Consider the following 18,711-nt stretch of genomic DNA (forward strand, 5'->3'; position numbering starts at 1 on the left):
TTAGTCCTAGCAAAAAAAAAAATCCCTTCTCCAGAGGGGGGAAGTCCTGTTGTAGGGCATCATAGCTTTGTCATCAGCTCTTTCTCAGCAATCCCTAGCATTTTGCACAAGGTGCCCCTGGCCCAGAACTCTGCATCTGGCAGGGTAAGGGGAAGCAGTGGGCAGGGGAACCACATGAGCTTGGCTCATCTACAGTTCATGTCAAATATTTCCCAGTCAGAAGCGTATTTAGGTGGGAGACAAGCAGGTTTTTATGGAATCAGAGCAGTTAAATGCTGTGGTGGGCTCTCATAAACAGGAAGGCCAGAGGATGAGCTGGTTTAAAGTGTGGTTTAGGATGTGACTGGGCTTACATGGTGTGAGCTGGGCTGCAGCAGTCCTTGGCCCCCTGTGCCCGAGAAAGCTAGCCTCCCTAAGGCAGATGGTGCAGGCATCTCATTCTCCTGCAGGAACAGGCCAGGTTGTGCTGCCACAGCACAACAGGGCTCCTCTGACAGAAACAGTGTCTTCATAGAAGGAAAAGCACATTATCTCATCTTTTACACAGGGCAAATAGAGACATAAAACATTAACTTCCTTCTGTTGCCAGAGAGTGGGGTTAGTTTAGATCAGAGACCTAAGGAAGATGGTCTGAACATGAACTGTTCCTCTCATTTGCTCTTCAATATGAAGCATAGATATATAGGCCAAACGTAAAGGCACCTGGAGACAAATCCATAGCACTGGCCTGCAGGCTGGGTTATTCTCTGCCACCAGGCATGGCTGTGGAGGCATTGCTGTACTCAGTGACATGATCTTCTCTGTGCACAATGATTGAATGAAGACTGTGCACTAGTTTGCTGCAACAGTTTTATAAATCCCTCCTTAAACCTAACACTGAAATCTGTGTTCTTCTCAGTTAGACTTTGTTACAGTTGCGTCTTGATGTTAGGGTAGTACTCACCCATCACTATAAGGAAAATAACAGCAGCCAATTTCTGTACTTTGTAATGACACAGGCTAGGTATCCACTGTGATTCAGTATTTGCTGAACTGTTAACACATTTCAGCTGACGGTGCTCACTGAAACTGGAAGTCTAACTGGAGTAAGAGCCTTGCACAAATCTGCTGTCCTGTAAAATTTGATTTTGAAATCAATGGCAGTGCAGTCAGATTCACTGATGCTCTGTTTTGTTGGGTTTTTTTAATCACAATTTTTCCTTCAAATACTGTGCTGATTTATGTGTAATCAAAATTCATACAGAAAAAAACCCCAAGGGACATGAGTGACACAATACAGCTGCACAGAACCCTTGAAAGCTATGCAGATTTAGTCAAACAAATCAGACATCTCATGATCCCTGACCCAGCAGCTCTCCATGAGTAGTGAAAGCTTTTGAGGGGAGACAAGACTTGTGTGCTGCGGGCAGCCTTGGTTAGGACAAGATTAAAAAAATATTTCATGCACCTTCTCCTCATCAGACAACAGCACTGCCTGACCATGCAGGGTAAGATCTTTACTCAGTGACAGCCACTTCCTCACTCCATCGTTGTGGCCTCTCTCCTGTGGATCTGCCTCTGGCCTGTCGGGAGATTAGGTTGGAGGAATGAAAATGATGGGCCCTCAGAGTGGAGTTTAGGAAAGGCAGAGAGGGTGAGTGAACCAGAAACTAGATGCTGATGGGCAAGGGAAAGAAACAGAAAGACAGTATTGCAGGTTTGGAAGTCAGAGTTGAAGTCATCAAGGGATGTATAACACAAACTGATAGGCAGCAATATGTGCAGGAACTCAAACAATATGGGGATTTCAACAACAGTAATTTTCAACTGAGATAAATATATCTTCTTTCCAAGAGGGCAGCAATAATTAGGGAGGAAGAAATTTCACAAACAAGCATAAACAGAGATCAGCTCTTCAGGGCAGGAGCAGTGAGGAGCATGGTCCCTTCCCCTTGAGACAACCTTGGGATAAGGTCCAGACAGGGAGGGAAACATCAGAAGTCAATGTGACTTGGCACTGGCCACCGCCAAGGGAATGTGACATGTCAGACTCATTTCTGAAAATCCTGTCTCCGTCTGTCTCAATTATCAAGGCCTGAAGCGCAGGCAGCTCTTCGGCAGACTGCACAGGATGGGGCATGGGCACACAGGGGCTTCCCAAACCTGTTCTTTGGCCTTGCCAAGGTCTGTCCCCTCAAGTAATAGCCACTTTTCCCTTCTTTTCTTCAAGCCATAAGTCTCCAGAAAGAGATGGGAAACAGGCCAAGGTTCAGTTGGTCTTAATCTTTTCCCTTCTGCCTCCACCTCATGATCCAGGTCTCGAGAAGGGATGTAGCCCCAGTTTCCATCATGCAGCTATATCCTGGCTGTGTGGCAGATGGTGCAGATACTACACAAACACTGGTCAATAGAGGTGGTGGAGGTTCAGCTCCTACAACACCCTAGAGTAACTATATCTGGTCTTCAATTAAACCATCACTTCCCTTTTGATCTTCCTTCAGTGCAATAGTTGGGTGATAAAGGATCAAACCAAAAGTTTTCTGGCACAAACCAGAAAATGTCACCTTTGTGAAGCAGTAATTCCTGTGTGCAAGTTAGCTGCCAGTTTGCATACAAAAGGCACAAACCTCTTATGTAAGGATATTAAGTTCTAAAGTCAAAAGCAGATTTACTGTGGAGTTTAAGACTGATCAGCTTTGTCACTTTTCATTCCTCAGTTTAAAAATCAAACGAAAGACTGCTTGCTTGCTTTTTGGTTTCTGAGAAATATGGTTTAAGAAATGAAACTATAAAAATGTATTGCATCTGCAAAACAAGCCATAGTAAATAATATCTATTCATACTCTATGTCAATTCACACCCTAGGTTCACAAACACTAGTTCAGAAATTTGTTGGCAGGAGATGCAATAGACAAATATACAGGCTTTTGGCAGAAAAAACACTTCCATTATTCATTTGTCACTGGTACCCAGGACTATGATGCTATTCAAGGTAATGTACTGTCTCAAAATAAATCTTTTATCGCTACTCACTTCAGCAGCCAGAGCTGGCGGAGTGTACAGGCTCAGACAGATACAAGGCCAAATGACAGCCCTCTCTTGCTGAAACTACTCTATTGCAACACAGTTTCATTTTAATACTATGCAGTGTTCTCTTGGAGGATTTTACCAAGATAATGATCAGATGTGTCTGCTGATGGACTCACTGCTGAGTCCAGTGCACTGTATGCAGTGCCTTATGTGCACAACACCTAATAAGGTACCTATACAGCAAAGTCCAGAATCTGTAGCAGCCTGTGTAGAAAAGTAGCAATGACGAGTGACTGACAGCTCTGGAAAAGGTGAAGGAACTTCGTGTTTCCCTGAAGTTTGGACCACATGAGCGATAAGAGGACCCAGAACAGAGAGAAGCATCAAGATGAACTCTTAAAAAAATCTTTCTTCCTTAGACTGGACTGATGCAAATGTAAATGAAAACTTGGTCCCTGAAGAGATGAAAATGTATATGGTGTTAGTAATTTTCATTTTAAGTCAAGTCCATCTTATTTGAATCAAAATAGGGTTTTCATCCAAAAAGAAGAGCAAAACTTTTCAGATGAAACATAACAACAATACTGCATAACAACAATACTGAAAATATATATATGCACAGGCACATTTAATTACAATTCCATACAGCAAAAAACAATGACAACTTTACCTGTGCTTCATAGAGTATTTAAGTTTAAAACTTACAATTCAGAGTCTTTTCCTCCATCTGGAACGTGATGGAGGTGGTTTGGTGTGTGGAATCTTGAGAATAGCAAGGGAGATTATTTTATTGTATACAAACTCCAAGAGATAGGAGAAAGTAGGCAGAGAAAGATGGTTCCCATAGAGACTGATTCACTCTTTTTCTGGTTAAGTAGTATCTAAAGATCTTAGATCTAAAGATCTTTACCAGGCTAAAAGACTGAGAAGTAATTGATAACCTAATAAAATATCTAAATAAGAACTGATGGAGGTTTAATGAAATTATGGGAAGCGAAGAGGGCCTTTCTCTAGTTCATAACACTGCACATCTTTTCAAATGCAGTTGTATTCCTCAGCTGTGTTCCCTTCCAAACACAAGAGTAAGTTAATAAATAGTAGCCAAAAAAAATATTCCTTTTTTTTTTTTTTTTGAAGAGAAAAAGAGCAGCATTTGTGGGCCATGAGGCACACAAGGGAGTCACTGCTCCCATAGTCATTCTGGGATAGGAGGACCCTCCAAAGGCATAGACTTGGCTCTAACAGAATCACCTGGGGGCTGCTGGTGGCAGGAGATGGGCTTGAGGAGGTGAAAGTAAGGCTGGCTGCAGGAGAGCCAGCAGCACACGTGGGAGGAAGCATAAACTGACAGGATTCTCCAGCAGAATGCAGGGTACTGTGCAAACAACATCCAGGTGAGGCATGAGAGGGAGCACAATGGGAAAGCGCCTATAGCACTGAGTTTCTAGAAAAGAGGGGTTAGGACAGCTAGACTTAAACTGTGTGGTGCTGCTCATGGCTGTTGGAATCGCCTCCGGTGTGTAGTAATACAACTGGGATCCCCCTCAGCCTGATGGCTCAAAGCAGAACCACTGGAGATACACTGGGTCCTGTGGTGACTCTCCAGGGGCTTTTGCCTGCTTCCTTGATGTGCCCTGAAGAACTGCCAGGCATTGCTAGTGCTGGACCACAGCTCTGCTCCTTCCCCATGCCTCCAGCATGCACTGGTGCCCACATGTATCTTGGCAAAACTGCGGTATTCCAGCTGCTCCTCCTGCATCCTCAAAGAGCTCCAGGACCATGAGCAAAGAGTGGCATAATGGCCCAGACCACCATCTGCAAAATGAAATTCCTTCTGTGGCTTGAAGGCCAGCCTCACTGCTTTCTTCCTTCCTCCAGCACCCATGCCAGCAGCTGTTCTCCCATGGGTGAGCTCAGAGAAGTCACTTTAACAGCATCCTCCCTCTCTTGTGTCTGTCTGGCCAGGACTGGTTTTATTCAGGAGGGACAGAAAATGGCACTTAGATATGCAGATGAGTTGGCTGGGGGCTAGGATGTGCAGTACAACATCCTTAAGATAATTGTTTATGTAGTTCTTGGAAACTTACTCCTCAAGGGTTTGATTAGCCAGGATGCCCCTGCTTCTCAAAGAGATGATGAAGGAAGCTGACAGACATAGGACAGCTTTAATCCAGGCAAGGAATATACTGTATTTTAAATTAATTTCATAGTTCCTGTCATTTACTGCAAAGATAGCAGCAACACAGACTCCATTTAGTAACACTAAACCACTTTGTTTTTCTTTTCCATATCTTTGTTTCAATATATAGCTTTTTGTCCTCCAAAATTCTTTGAACACTATCTAAGTTTCCAGGTCACTTGAAATCACAATATTTATTGATCTCCTACATTTTAATCCACTTCTCACTAGTGGATGTAGTCACCACAAGTCAATACTAGAGTCAGTGTCATGGGATATATATTTGGTCCATCTCTTGGCAAATAAAACAGGATTGCCCACTTTGGCTGGAGAGTGTTTGGTCCTGCTTGTACTGCTGGATGCCTGTATAAACTAAACCTCTGCTTTTTGTGCATTGTGACTGTCTCTTCTGAGGGTGCACCTAAATGGTTTTGTTGTACCTCTGGTGATTGAGCCACGAGCAGAAGCTAAGGCAGCTGCTTCAGTTTTGACCAGCACCGCTAAGTCTTGTCACATAGGCAACAGAAACCATGTCTATTCAGTGGGATAAATAACTTTTTTTTTTTTTCCTGGTGGATTAGATCAAAGACACTGTCAATAGGAGTCAGGTGAGACTTAGAATAGTTCAGAGGAGAATTCCCACATTTCAGCATCAGTGTTCTAAAATGGAATGTCAAATTCCTTCAGGAAGTTGCATTCCCCAAAAGATTCACAAAATAATAAAGAGGTTAACTTTCACTGGTCTGGTGCTGGTTGTCGGTTGTAGACATGTAATGAGCTGAAAGGATGGTTACAGAAAACCAAAAGCAAACAACCAAATTCACGTGCAAGTGGGAAGCCTCTTAAACCAGAGAGTGAGGCAACAAGAAATCCCCCAGTGAGGTTTTAAGGTGTTTGCTAGCATCTGTACGAGCAAATCAACAATATTAGTCATCAGGGAGATCTGCTGGGCTTCCTCAAAGCTTATGCAATTGTGTAGGTGTGGGTCTTCTCAGCAGTGGAAGATTCCTTGGAAGAGGAACAGGTTTGAGCACTTGCCTTTGTGCCTCACACCAATCAGAGCAACTAACAAACTCAGGCAGGGTCTGGCTGCTGAAGGAATAATTCCTCTTTTCTCCTGACCTATAGAGTGCTGCCATGGAGGTGGATGTGATATTCTCTGTCAATGGCATCCTGACTTGTATAAGCAGTTGTGAGGCCAGCAGGACCAGGGGAGCGAGCATTCTCCAGGCATTGTTGAGGTAACATATGAAATCCTGCATTTAGCTTTGTGTCACTCACTACAAGACAGACAATGAGGTCCTGGAGCAAGTCCAGAAAAGCAAGGTGGAGGTCAATGTCTTCTCCCAGGTAACAAGTGAGGAAATGGCTCAAGCTGTACCAGATGATGTTTAAGCTGGATATTAGGAACACTTTCTTCACTTAAAGGATTGTCAAACATTGGAACAGAATGCCCAGGGAAGTGATGGAGTCACCATCCATTTAAAAGATGTGTAGATGTGGTGCTTAGGGACATGATTTGGTAGCTGTCTTGACAGTGCTTGAGTCACAGCTGGACTTGATCTTATTGGTCTTTTCCAACATCAATGATTCTATGTTTTTATCCTCTATGTTTCTACCCACACAGTGTCTTCTGTTAATGTGTTTTGCCCCTTTCTTGATGTCATTTGTCTTTTCTGGTGGTTCTAATGACCACAATCATGTCCCCTGAGCCCCACAATATGCATTACCACACACAACATCATGAAGAATTTTCCTGTGCATAGAAAATGTCCTTAGCTAGACCTGCATCATAATATGAACCTAGAGTTTGATGGCCTAAGAAAGTCAGAAAACATCAGGTTCAAATAATTGCCATGTTTGTGAGCCTAGAGGCTACTGAGAACATGTTTGTGAGCCCAAAGTCTACAGCATCCATTCCTGCTCTTCTGTTGCCCTGGCTTCAAACCAGCACCCCTTGTTCATGATTATACCATCCCAGCAGAGCAAATGCAAAAAAGCATTTCTGTGCTGTGTTTGTAAGGACATAAATACACTGGGAACATCTTCAATGAGGAGAGAAAATGTGGGAGAGCATGGGCTTTCATGTGGCATCACACCAATTAAGGGATAAATGGATGCAGAGAAAATGGTATTGCGGGAAGCTGAGCTCTCAGCATATGCAAGTCCCTGGGATAATACATCATTCCTATGCTACAAGATCAGAAGGTGCTGCAGGGACCCATGAGGTATTTGACTGGGCAATATTGATGGCTGTTACTCTCACAAAATGGTCTCGGTTATGAAGAGTTTGTGTTCCACAGAGCAGTGAAGGAAAGATGGCCCCATGAAGTACAGAGATCATGCAGAGGGAGAAATGTAAATACATCCCTGTGTATGGGCTGAAATGCTGCTCCCTGTGAAAGGCTGGATGTGTGGCTGCTGCCTTTTACTCTCATTAAGGAAGGAGTATTTTACCTTATCTATTTATCTTCAGATCAAATTTTCTATTCCCTTAAAATGTCTAAGCTCACCTTCCCTGTCTCCATGCTGGCATGGGGTGCATCTTTGGGGTGCATTCACACAATGCCATACTGCCCTCACAGCCAGCTGCTTTGCTAAGGCAATGCAATTTGCTCGTGTGGCTGGATTTTTCTGAGGGTTCGTTTGATCAGAGCTACCTCTGCCTCATGCATCCCTATGCCAAGTCCACACATAACAAAAGTCTTCAAGGCACCTACAGAAAAGAATTGCGAACTCTCCACAGACTTTCTGATGCATTTTTGCCTTTGGCTTTATGAGTCCAAGTCCTTGTTTCTCACGTTGATGACTGTTTAATCAGATAGTTTAGCCTAAAATAAAGAGTCTCAAAATGGCTCCTTAGGCAGCTCACATTTAATTGCAATCTGTCCATCTAAAACATGGTAAGAAGTTACCCTGCACTGTTTAGGATATTATAAAATCTTAAATAAAAAATGCACAGATATTACTTTAACATGAAAAAAGAAAGTCTAATGAACAGCTTCTAATCCAAACAATCCTTTCACTTAATTTGCTGTTCAGGTTAGATATTCACATCAGTAACCTGATGGATAATATCTTGTATCACAAAGATATTTGTAACCTAGGAAATTCAAAATTCACTTTGAATTAAAAAGAAAAAGAACACCAAATAACTCAACAGAAAATATGAGAAAACTCAAAGGTTTTTCACAGAAAAAGAATGGTGAAAATTCAAGAAATACAGAAATACCTTGGACTAGTCAAAACAAGCAGTGTGGCTGGTTCTGCCCAAAATGAAAATTCCTTGTAGCAAACTGCAGAGCAGCATCATCCACTAGTACTTATTTCTAACTATACATAATGTGCTGAGACACACATAATTACTAAATAGTTAAAGAATTTCTCATATACAGGAGTCTTGCATAATTTCATATGTCCATTAATTTAGGCAAATATTTTTCTTTCTATTAAACAGGTGAATAAAAGTCTGCTCTTTGGTTTGTATTCTGTACTTATGGTACATATAGGTTATTGGATTTTTCACTTGACTTGGTGAGATTTCAGAGCAGCTTATCAGTAAGAAAGGAATTAAAAATCATGGTACATTAATTACTCATAGACTCCAAAAATGGCATTGGTGCTGACATAAGGGAAATGTTTACACACAACCTATGTCTTATATGTAAAACCGATAAACCTAAATAAACCCACAGGCATACACACATGCACACACACAAATGCCTGCTGCTGCAAATTCAAACAAAAACTGCTTCTGTGTGCAGTTTCACTTCTCTGTGCAGCTGGAAGGATGAAGGCCAAAGCACCAATGGAGACTGTCAGTCACTGAAACCTATCCCCCAGGGATTATAATTACCCAGACCCAACTGCTCAGCAAAGGGTACTAAAAGCAAAGGCTTCTGAATAATGCTATCTTCCTAATTACCTAGGGGTTTCTACGTTCAAGAGACTTGGCTGATCAATTCTCTTCTCAGAAGCGCTAGAGCTAAAGTTCATGCCGTGCTAAGGGAACAGCTTGGTGAATCTGATCGCATTTGCTTTTCTCGAGTTTTTGCAGCAGCAAAAGCTGTTCCTCATCCCAGTGATTCTGCTGGAGAAGAGCAAAGACCCAGCTGGGTGATGCTACATATACATAAGCATCGAAACATCAAATGTTCTTTCAAGATGTACCTATGAACCACCTCAGCCTCTTACATCTCCAAATGGGGGTGAAAATCTCATGAGAGCAAGCTTTTCTCTGAAATCTCTGAGAAGTCTGCTCCTTACCAGGCCAGAAGTTTTCCATTAACCACCTTGACTACTGTGCCAAAATATAGTCCATGTTCAAATTCTGTGGTATTCCTGATTTTTGGGAGCTCCTTCCTGCACCAGTACCTCCACGTTTCATTAGCCTGTGGCCAGAAATTGGTTCCTTTGTCAGAAAATGTGTGGGCTGTTATTTCCAGAGTCTGTCCCTTTTCCTTTTTGCTATAAAAAGAAAGAACTGAAGACCCTAAAATACTTTCTATCTACCAGTGGTTTGTAATATTTTTAGTTCCTGTTCCCTTTTCTTCTTTGTATGCATTCAGTCCTTCCTCTGCTCCTGGCATCTGCTGCCTGCTCTGGCCTACCCTCATGCTCTGTATCCCAAACACTAGCCAGACCTTCTCCAGATCTGACATGTAACCTGTCTTCTTCCCCTCAAAGAAAACCTATGCTCCCCACTCCACAACAAAGGCAGCCTTGCTCCCCTCTTCCTTCTCCCCAACCCAGCCAGAATGCCTGGCAAGATCCCGACTGCAGCCCTGCTCTCTCCACCAGCCCTGCTGGCTCCTGCTGTCGGGGGTCCAGACGAAATGTCTGTCTTCACTGAAGTGCAGCTCCCCAAGGTCCCCAGTCCTGCCTGTGTGACAGATGCAGCCCCTGCAGGGGAACAGGGCAGGGGCATGGCGAGGAGGCAGCACTGCACCCACACACACAGGTAGTGCCACCACCACAGCACAGCCTCTGGCCCATGGTCACTCCATCCACCACCCCATCCACCTTTGTCCATCCACCCTCCCTCTCCAAACCCTGTCCATGTGACTCAAGGCAAATCCTGCTGCCTGGGAAGCAAGAACACCTGCAGCACAGGGAGATGAGAGACACAAGGGCTGGTGGGGCCCATGTCCCCCTCCCTAGCTCCAAGATCTGCCCTCAGCCTTAACGCTGTGCCTCTCCCCTTCATGCAAACCATTCCCAGTGGCTGGGTGATTCCTAGTTAGAGCTGCATCCCTACCTGCTTGCCATTATGTACTTGTTATTCAAAGCATGTCAGCTTTGAATTTTTTATTCAAAGCATTCTTGCCTCTGCAGCTTGCCTGGGCAAGTGAAGCCATAGGAGCAGGCTCAAACACATCACTCTCGATGCTAAGAGAGTTGTGCTCTTTTAAGGAAGTTATGCACTGATAGATCTCCAGAATGAAACCCTGCCTCATAATTAACATTCATTGGATGTATTTATGCCAGTGTGCATCTTCAGATATACAGGTTTATGCTCAGTGAATGCTTGTGACTGTGTGTGTACTAAACAGATGTTCAGCCGCTTTACTTTTCGTGAGTTAAAGTCCTCTTTAATGGCAACCACAGGTTGGCCTGGCTCATAAGAGTGAGTCACATGCAATTTTTCAGCTGAAGGGATGGGATTTGATTGTGTTTCAGTGGAAAGATAGAAAAGCTGTCATTGTCTTCGTTTGAGCTGGATAAAAAGAAGGCATGAAAAAAGAATAGAGATTTTCTGTGCCATGGGTAATCATTTCAGAAAGATTTGTTTCTGATAAGTTTGATAAGTTCCATAAAACTAAAAGGTGTGTGAGTTTGATTCAAACTTTTGTTAAACATTGTCTTTGGCTTAAAGGAAAACACACATAATTTCAACCGAAAAGAAGATTTTTCAGGCTTTGATGGGAACAAGAAAAAAAAGAGGGTTTAAAAATGGAACTCCCAGGGCAACCTCAGCTAATGCATTCTGTACTGCAGCATGATAGAAAAAGGAAAAGCTTGTGTTCCACATACACCAAAAGCACATTTTTAACAAGCTGTTCTTTATTGTACTGAATCACACTGTTTATATGTTTTCCCCTCTACAAACAATTTATGTTCTTTAGACAGAGAAGGGAGGAACAAAGAAGTGAAAAAAAATGGCAAAACAAAACGACTTATAAATGAACTCAGATCCATTCAACTGAGATAATCAACACATGCTGTACTTCAAAACTGTTGGAAAGGACTGCAGAACTACTTCATTAGACAGTATGTCTAATGCTGTTGTATAAAATCCAGACCAACAGAGGCAAAATACCTTGTGAAACCATAGAAAATATCTATCAGTCATTAGAGCTGGATTTCCTCCCCTGTAGCATATCCTGTTGAGAGTGGATAAAATATAACATTTGGGCTGGAACTGCTGAAGTCTGTCAGCAAGGTAATCCATTTCATCTTGCATCCTTCCCAATATTCCTTTTCTCCATCATGTTCTCTCTTCCTTCCCACTACCCTGTTTAATTGGCATTTTTGAAGCAGCACTGCAGATTCTGATTGTTTTCTCAAGACAATCATTGGTTTGGGCTTTAGGGAGCCCATGAGAAAGACAAAGCACATTAAATCCCACAGACGTCATCCTGAACCACTGTCACATATTTCCCTCAGCAAGGAGGAGATTTCCCCCTGGCAAAGAAAGGAAGAGCTCTAACCTTGAAAATTTACTGAATCCAATGACCTGCAGAGGGTGGAGGTGACAGAGTCATATGGGTGCTTCTGTGGATATCTTGTTCTTCTTCGGTTATTTCTGTGGATGTCTTGTTCTTCTTCAGTTATTAGTCATTTGACAGATTTTCTGGAGGCACAATATCTTCAGAAGACTTGGAGTCATTGACTACTTCCTCTGTGATTGTCCACCAGCCACTCTCTACAGAAATGCAAAACCACAGGATGTTTTTAATGCTCCTCTGACCTGCTCTGATTACCTGGCACAGCTCACTCAGAAGGGGGATTTTTTCCTCTAATCAACAAGCTTGTCTGCAAGTGTCCATGGAGGGCACACAAAACCCAAAGAGCTTATGAGCAAAAATGCAGTGGAGCATGAGATGGGCTCCATCTCTGCATGGTTCCCTTGCCTATGCCGGCACAAAGACAGAAGAAACACCTGTGTCCCACTGCTTTAATAAACAACAGCTTGCAAGTGGTGTGGCAACGGGATCCATGCATGAATTTGGAAGACACAAAGCAGTAATGAGCAAGAGCCATATGTCTTCCTGTGTGACAAATGAGAAGGTGAGGAAGAAGCCATGACCTGCAGAAAACTGATTAATACAATGAGTGGTGCAAATTTTTTGTGGAACCCAGGGATACTGCCCTGCTAGTCAACCACAGAGGGGAACTGTGCTATTCAGAGCTGCTATCAGATACCAAATCCTACTAGGAAAATGGCTTGATTTTTTTACACTACTTACCTAGACTGGTATCTTTATGGTAGCTCAGTACTTTAAAAGAAACTGGATTACAGTGAGTATGGGAGGCAAAACCTGCTACATGGCTATACGGTGTAATTTAACTGCAGCCTTACAAAACACTGTATGCGGGTCTGCTGCTCTGCTCTGCTGGTGCAGTGTTTTCTTTTAATGAAAGAAGGCCAGAGTCTCCTTGTGAGGGTGAACAATACAGCATATCTATGGAGCTGACCATGCACACAGTAACAAGGGTGGAAACAAAAGCTGGGGGTTCTTGAAAGGCTTTGGCTCACAGGTCTGACAACTTTTCGGCTCTGGGCAGCCTTTCCCAGAGTATGAGGATTGGGAGCATGTTGGCAGCACAGGGCTCCCCTTGGTCATCATTCTGTGCTGGAAATGTTCCATCCTTGTCACAGTTAGGTATTTCAGACCCTAATCTTAACCTAGGACTTGGCCACCAAAAACTGCACAGTTCAGCTGCACACCATGTTCATTGGGTAGGTCTCCATACCAGCACACAGTGGGGAAAAGCTCCATGTGTACTTTGTGCCAGTGATCAAGCAGTACAAGGTGGGGGCTGGCTGTCCAGCAACAAATGTTCAAAGAAGGCTTTCCTTCATGTGTATGTGTAAATATATACGTTTTATCTTCTTTACATTGCATAATGTGTTCTCCTTCATCAAAATCTTCTATCACACACCTACTTTACATTGTTTCAATTGGATAAATATCCACACATTTAGTACATAAAAATATTACAATCACTAACAGTACCTTTTATTCATTTAGTGTCATATCACTGGAAATTATATTTGGATATTGCCTCATCCTTTCAGTTTCCTCCACACTATGCTTTCAGTATCTTTTTCAGAACTCAGTTGAAGAAAGATGTAATTTTTCTGCTTGTTGGTCTATTATCAGTTGTTTTTTCAGGCTTTCTAATACTGCCCTTATACTACTGCAAGGGTTAAATGTTTAATTTTTCAGGTCTCAGTAGAAGTGCTTTCACCAGCTGGGGTGACTTGTCCAGACCACTTTCAGCACTTAAAGACACAGTTGCTTCTGCAGTGGTTAAAGACAGCATGAGACCTCTTCATAGACAATCTGAGGATCAGAAATAAAGCTTCAACATGAACAAATAGTCATGTAAATGGAATTGGTAGTTGATGCAAAAGGAAGGGTCATGACAATGAATTGTCCAAGAAGGTGGAAGATGAAAACTGATGAAACTCAAAGTTGATGAGTACGCCTGTGTATTTCTCATGCCATTTGCACCCAAAAAGTAGAAAGGAGGAAACTCACTGAACATTCCCAGATGGCAGAAAAGAGAATTTGGAAAATACCCCAACAGTTCCTAAACATGATGAGAGGAGACCTGTTTTGTAGGCAGGATTAAGAGTAGAACTAAAAAAAAAAAAAAAAAGTCCAAATGGTGTTGCTATCTTGTCTGTGGTGTATTGACTTTTAGAAATGTTGACGTCAAACCTCTTCCTGACATTTGGGCACTCTCTCATTTTCCATCCCCAGAAAATGCTGGTATATACATTTCAGTCACTGAGAGGAAATGCAAGTGTGCACCAGCCCCTTGTCAGCCTGCCCTCAGGACTGAGTCTGCTGAGTGTGTCAGGCAGCTAAGCATAACAGATGGGCCTGGAGGATGGATACTTGCCAGTAATAGAAATCAAACTGGGAGCTGTGTTCCCATGTCTGGATGAAAGATCTAAACAGGCAGAACAATTTATACACCTGCAAACTGACAGACAACCTGTATCTCTCATGCAGCAACTTCCTCAAGCCCTGCCCCGGTGGATTGGGCTGTAACTGGAGAGTATGTGGGGGAACATGCGGACTGGACTCTAGGCTTGGTGAAAACATAGGGTCTCAAGGCTAAAGAGGAAGTCAGTTCCTCAAAATGTGTATTCTGTTCTTTTTGTCCTTGTCTCATCTGCTCTTTCTCATCTTTTCTGCATTCACTTTTCCATTTATCCCACCCATGTTATTTAACCTACACACAGAAAGACAGAAACAAAATAAAGCACTCTGAGATCACTGTGCATGAATGTGTTGTGTGTTAGATGTTTTTCCCAGTCCTTTCTCTGGCTACTGAACCGTAACTTCCATGATTCCGAGGCTGTCAGATAATCTTGTACAAGGATTCATCCATGGCTGGTCTTTAGACACTGGCACACTAAACATGAATAATGGTAATGATGATACATCCTGCACAGTGTCACACAATTAGCTTCTCTTTGACCTGTAACAAATCAATGAATCAAACCTGTGGCCTGGCCACTTACTCTAGAGGGTCCTTGGGCTCACTTATTCTAGAGGGTTCTTGGACTTGACATGTTCATGCAATGAAGTCTGTTTCCTGAGCATCTCCTGGACTCACACACTCCAGAGCATTAAAAGCATTATTTTATCCCTAGAAAATAGCAAAGATGAAAAATAAAGCCAGATTTAAATATGCTTTGGCAAGTTTTCTATTGTTTTTTTTTTTTTTTTTTTGGTTTGGTGTTTTGTTGTTAATTTTTTATAGTGTGGTGTAAAGTGAATTTTAGTTATGTGGCTCATGCGTTCTCCAGAGAATAAAAAGCAAATTTATGCCAAGTTTCCTGTGCAGAGACTTGGGAGAATGGGAATACTAAATATATTGTCAGAAAAAGTGCAAACAGTATCCTATGGAGTAACATGTATGCAGCTCATGTCAGTGGTACTGCAGCTTCCTAGGGTCCTGTAGAGACAGGACACAGCAGGGCATTGCTGGAAACACATGGTGGCTCTGTTTTTCTTTTCTGGCAGTTGTTCCTGCTCTGCTGTTGTTCTGGTGGCTGTCCCCAAGGAGAAAAAAATCCATTTCCAAAGCAGAACATTTGTAAGAAAGAAAATACTTTCAGGTGGCCAAATCTCCCCTCTGTCCTGATGTGCAGAAGAGCAGGGCATGCCCTCAGGTCCTGTGCTCCCAGGCTGTGGTGGAGGGCAGGTGGCCAGGGGAACTTGGGTCACCACTGAAGGGTGGCAGTGCTGTGCTCCTCCCAGCTTGTGCATGCATGGGGTAGGTGTCTCTGCCTGGGTGTTTTGGACATAGCCAAGAGCAGTGGAGATGGCTGCAATGGGGAAAAAGGAAGCCAGAGAGTCCCATGGCCCCTTCTGACCAGAAGACAGGTCACCCTGGCATTGTACTTTGCTGCTGTATGTAACATTTGAGACCCAGAATGCATGTGAGAGGCAGGAACACCCTCAGAGACTGGAGGTGGAAGGCAACACTGGATGGATAACTCAAAGCAATTAAACAGTGGGTTTTGAGGTGGGCTCACATGTTTCCCTGTAGGGAAAGGCTGATGTTGGTAAGTGAAAATTAAATGTCTTTTGCTAATCCCCTCAGGGTGACAATACCTGTCAGATGTAGCCATAACTCGCACTCAAATCTCTCTCAGGTCCTTCAGTTCTTGAAAGTAATAGTTATCTTCAGCACCTCTGGGTTGGTATCCTGTCACTGAGCTGAGAGAGAACTGAAGCTGCCATCACCTACTGCAAGATAGGACAGAAGAAACAGAAAGAAAAATAAAACAAAAAGAGAAAATGAAAGGAGGAGGAGGGAGCCCCATAAAGTTTGCTTTGGTAAGCTTTCCCTACCTTCTTTGGTTTGTTCGTTCATTTCTGGCTCAATGGAAGGTTTCCCAGGCTTATCTTTCACTCCCCCAGTATGATTTTCCCCCAATTTTCTTATGAGAATCTGCATAAGGTGTGGTGAAAGCCATTCCAAGCTGACATGTAAGTCGAAAATGCCTCACTTTTATCTGCAAAGCCTGAAACTCTATTTCAGCAGGAAATTTAATAAGTTTAACACAATTTCTCTTGGACAAATCTACACCAGTTACACACCTATATTTTCCCCTTTTTCTCTCTCTCTCTTTTGTTTGTTTGTTTTGTTGTTGTTTTTTTGGGTTTTTTTGGTTTTTTTTTTTGTTTGCTTGGTTTTGGTTTTGTTTTCTCATTTTTGTTGGCTGGTTGCTGTTATTTGTGGGTTTTTTCGTGTGTGGGGGGTTTGTTGTTGTGGGGGTTTTGTTGTTGCTGTTATTGTTGCTGTTCTGCTTTTCTTTTTTCATTTTCTTTTCTTTCTTACAAGGGCATAGAGAACTAGTAGCTGACTGGTTGTTGCTGTAGCTGAACTGCCAGCTGTGTCATCCCCAAGATCATCTTGGCCCTATTCCTTTCAAACAAATTGCACTATTTACCTTTTGAATGACTTTCTGGTACTTCTCATAGTCTTCAAAAGATCTTAATATCTCAGATTTAACTATATAGGATTTAAAGGGCCTAGGACACCAAATAAATAATAAGTTAAAGTTCCCAAAAAGGAAGGTTGAAGCCTTAATCTGGTGGCAGAAATGAATCTCCAAAAAAGAGACAGAAGGCCCTTTCTTTACTGACATCAGATTTGTTCTCAGGTAGTTTTTTGAGGTCACTGGCATTGTTTCTGATGTAGCTGCTTTGAGGACAAAGTTTCTATGCAGGTCTGGTTACAAAGAATTTTGGGAAAGTTGGAAATGGAGGCTAGGTCAAAGAACTGTCCTTGACTGTATTTCCTTGTCTAAAAGAGGTGTCTGAAGTACAGACAGTGCAGAGAAAATCTATAAATGGAGAATTTATAAAATAAGGGGTCAGTGGGTTTTCTTGATCTAGAGCTAAGAATAATCAGGGCTGCAGCCAAGGTGCCTAGAGATATGGGTGACAGTAATTAGTTTCATGCTGTGTTTAAAAGATAACGTTTTAGATGTAATCATCAACAGCTCACAAGACAACAGAGGATGGGTTCAAATAACATACACAGAGAAAGAAGGTACACCAGGTCAGCACTGTGTGAAATACTCAGTTTTCCTTTTGCCTGGTACTTATTAATGAAATATGAAGAAAAATATTGCAATTTTGATGCAAAATTTGTTTTATTTATTGTGCATGGAACATAAGCTTTTGTGGAGGAAGCAGCAAAAGCTTCAGGGCAAGGTTTGGGTGTAAGGCTTAACATTGCTCACTCTCCCCAGATTTTAAAAGCCCTGTTTAATAAAGACCCAAACTGCTCCCTTCTCTGCTGACTGACAATCTTTAACCTGGGAGCTGCCCATTTGGTTGTAAGGTTGTAGGTAAGCGGTTATGAATTGATTTGGTTTGCAGATTCATCTCCCTGCTTCACACATGCCTTTAGTCTGCTCCCCAGAGTAGTGCATCACAGCACCAGCTCTGGGATGGTGAAGGACACTGTAGGATTTGGATGTAGGATTTGGAAAATGAAGGAAGGAAATAGAGTCCTGTTTCCTCTTACCACCAGAACAACACAGTAAAGATGGAGAAGGCGGCACAGCACACCCTGTATTTCAGAATGACCATCTGGAGTAAATGAGGAAGCAATTTCAAGCTGGGATTTCTTTGTCATGTCTTCCAATCTGCTCCTGGGAAATCTCTGTCCAAGGCACAGCAGAGTGAGGAGGAAGGTAGCTCAGTACCAGCCAGGAATGGAAACTATTCTCACAAGGTATGCAGAAAGAGGAGGTGAAAGAGGCTAAAAAAGGCAGGCGGTGTCAATTACACAAGCTGGGATCCTAAAGCTGGTTCTTTTCTGAGTGAATATCAAACACCATGACTGTGGGCTTTGGTAAGGCACTGGTTTATTCAGGTTCACTTCAGGCTCAGGGAATCACAGAATCATTAAGGTTGGAAAAGATCTTTAAGATTGTAACCTTATCTGCTCAGCAGGATGAGAGAGACAGCTATGCCTAAAGAAATGATATGTAAGCTATACATACTTAAGAGGGCTCATTACATCTGTGTAGTGTTCGTAGCGTGCAACTTCTTTCTTAGTTAATGGAAGAAAAATTCTGTTTCCAAGAGAAATTAAACAAAAACTTTTCTGCTTATGCAGAAAAGGTAATTTCCTTTATGCTGCATGCAGATTGGAGTTTCAAAGGCAATAGCTACCCAATAGGAAACTGGTAGCAAGTATCAGCCCTGTACCATGTGTAGGGACTGCTGTGTGTCCCAAAAGAGGATTCCCAGTAT

The sequence above is a fragment of the Camarhynchus parvulus genome, chromosome 3, assembly GCF_901933205.1.
Source record: "Camarhynchus parvulus chromosome 3, STF_HiC, whole genome shotgun sequence".
Lineage (NCBI taxonomy): Eukaryota > Metazoa > Chordata > Aves > Passeriformes > Thraupidae > Camarhynchus > Camarhynchus parvulus.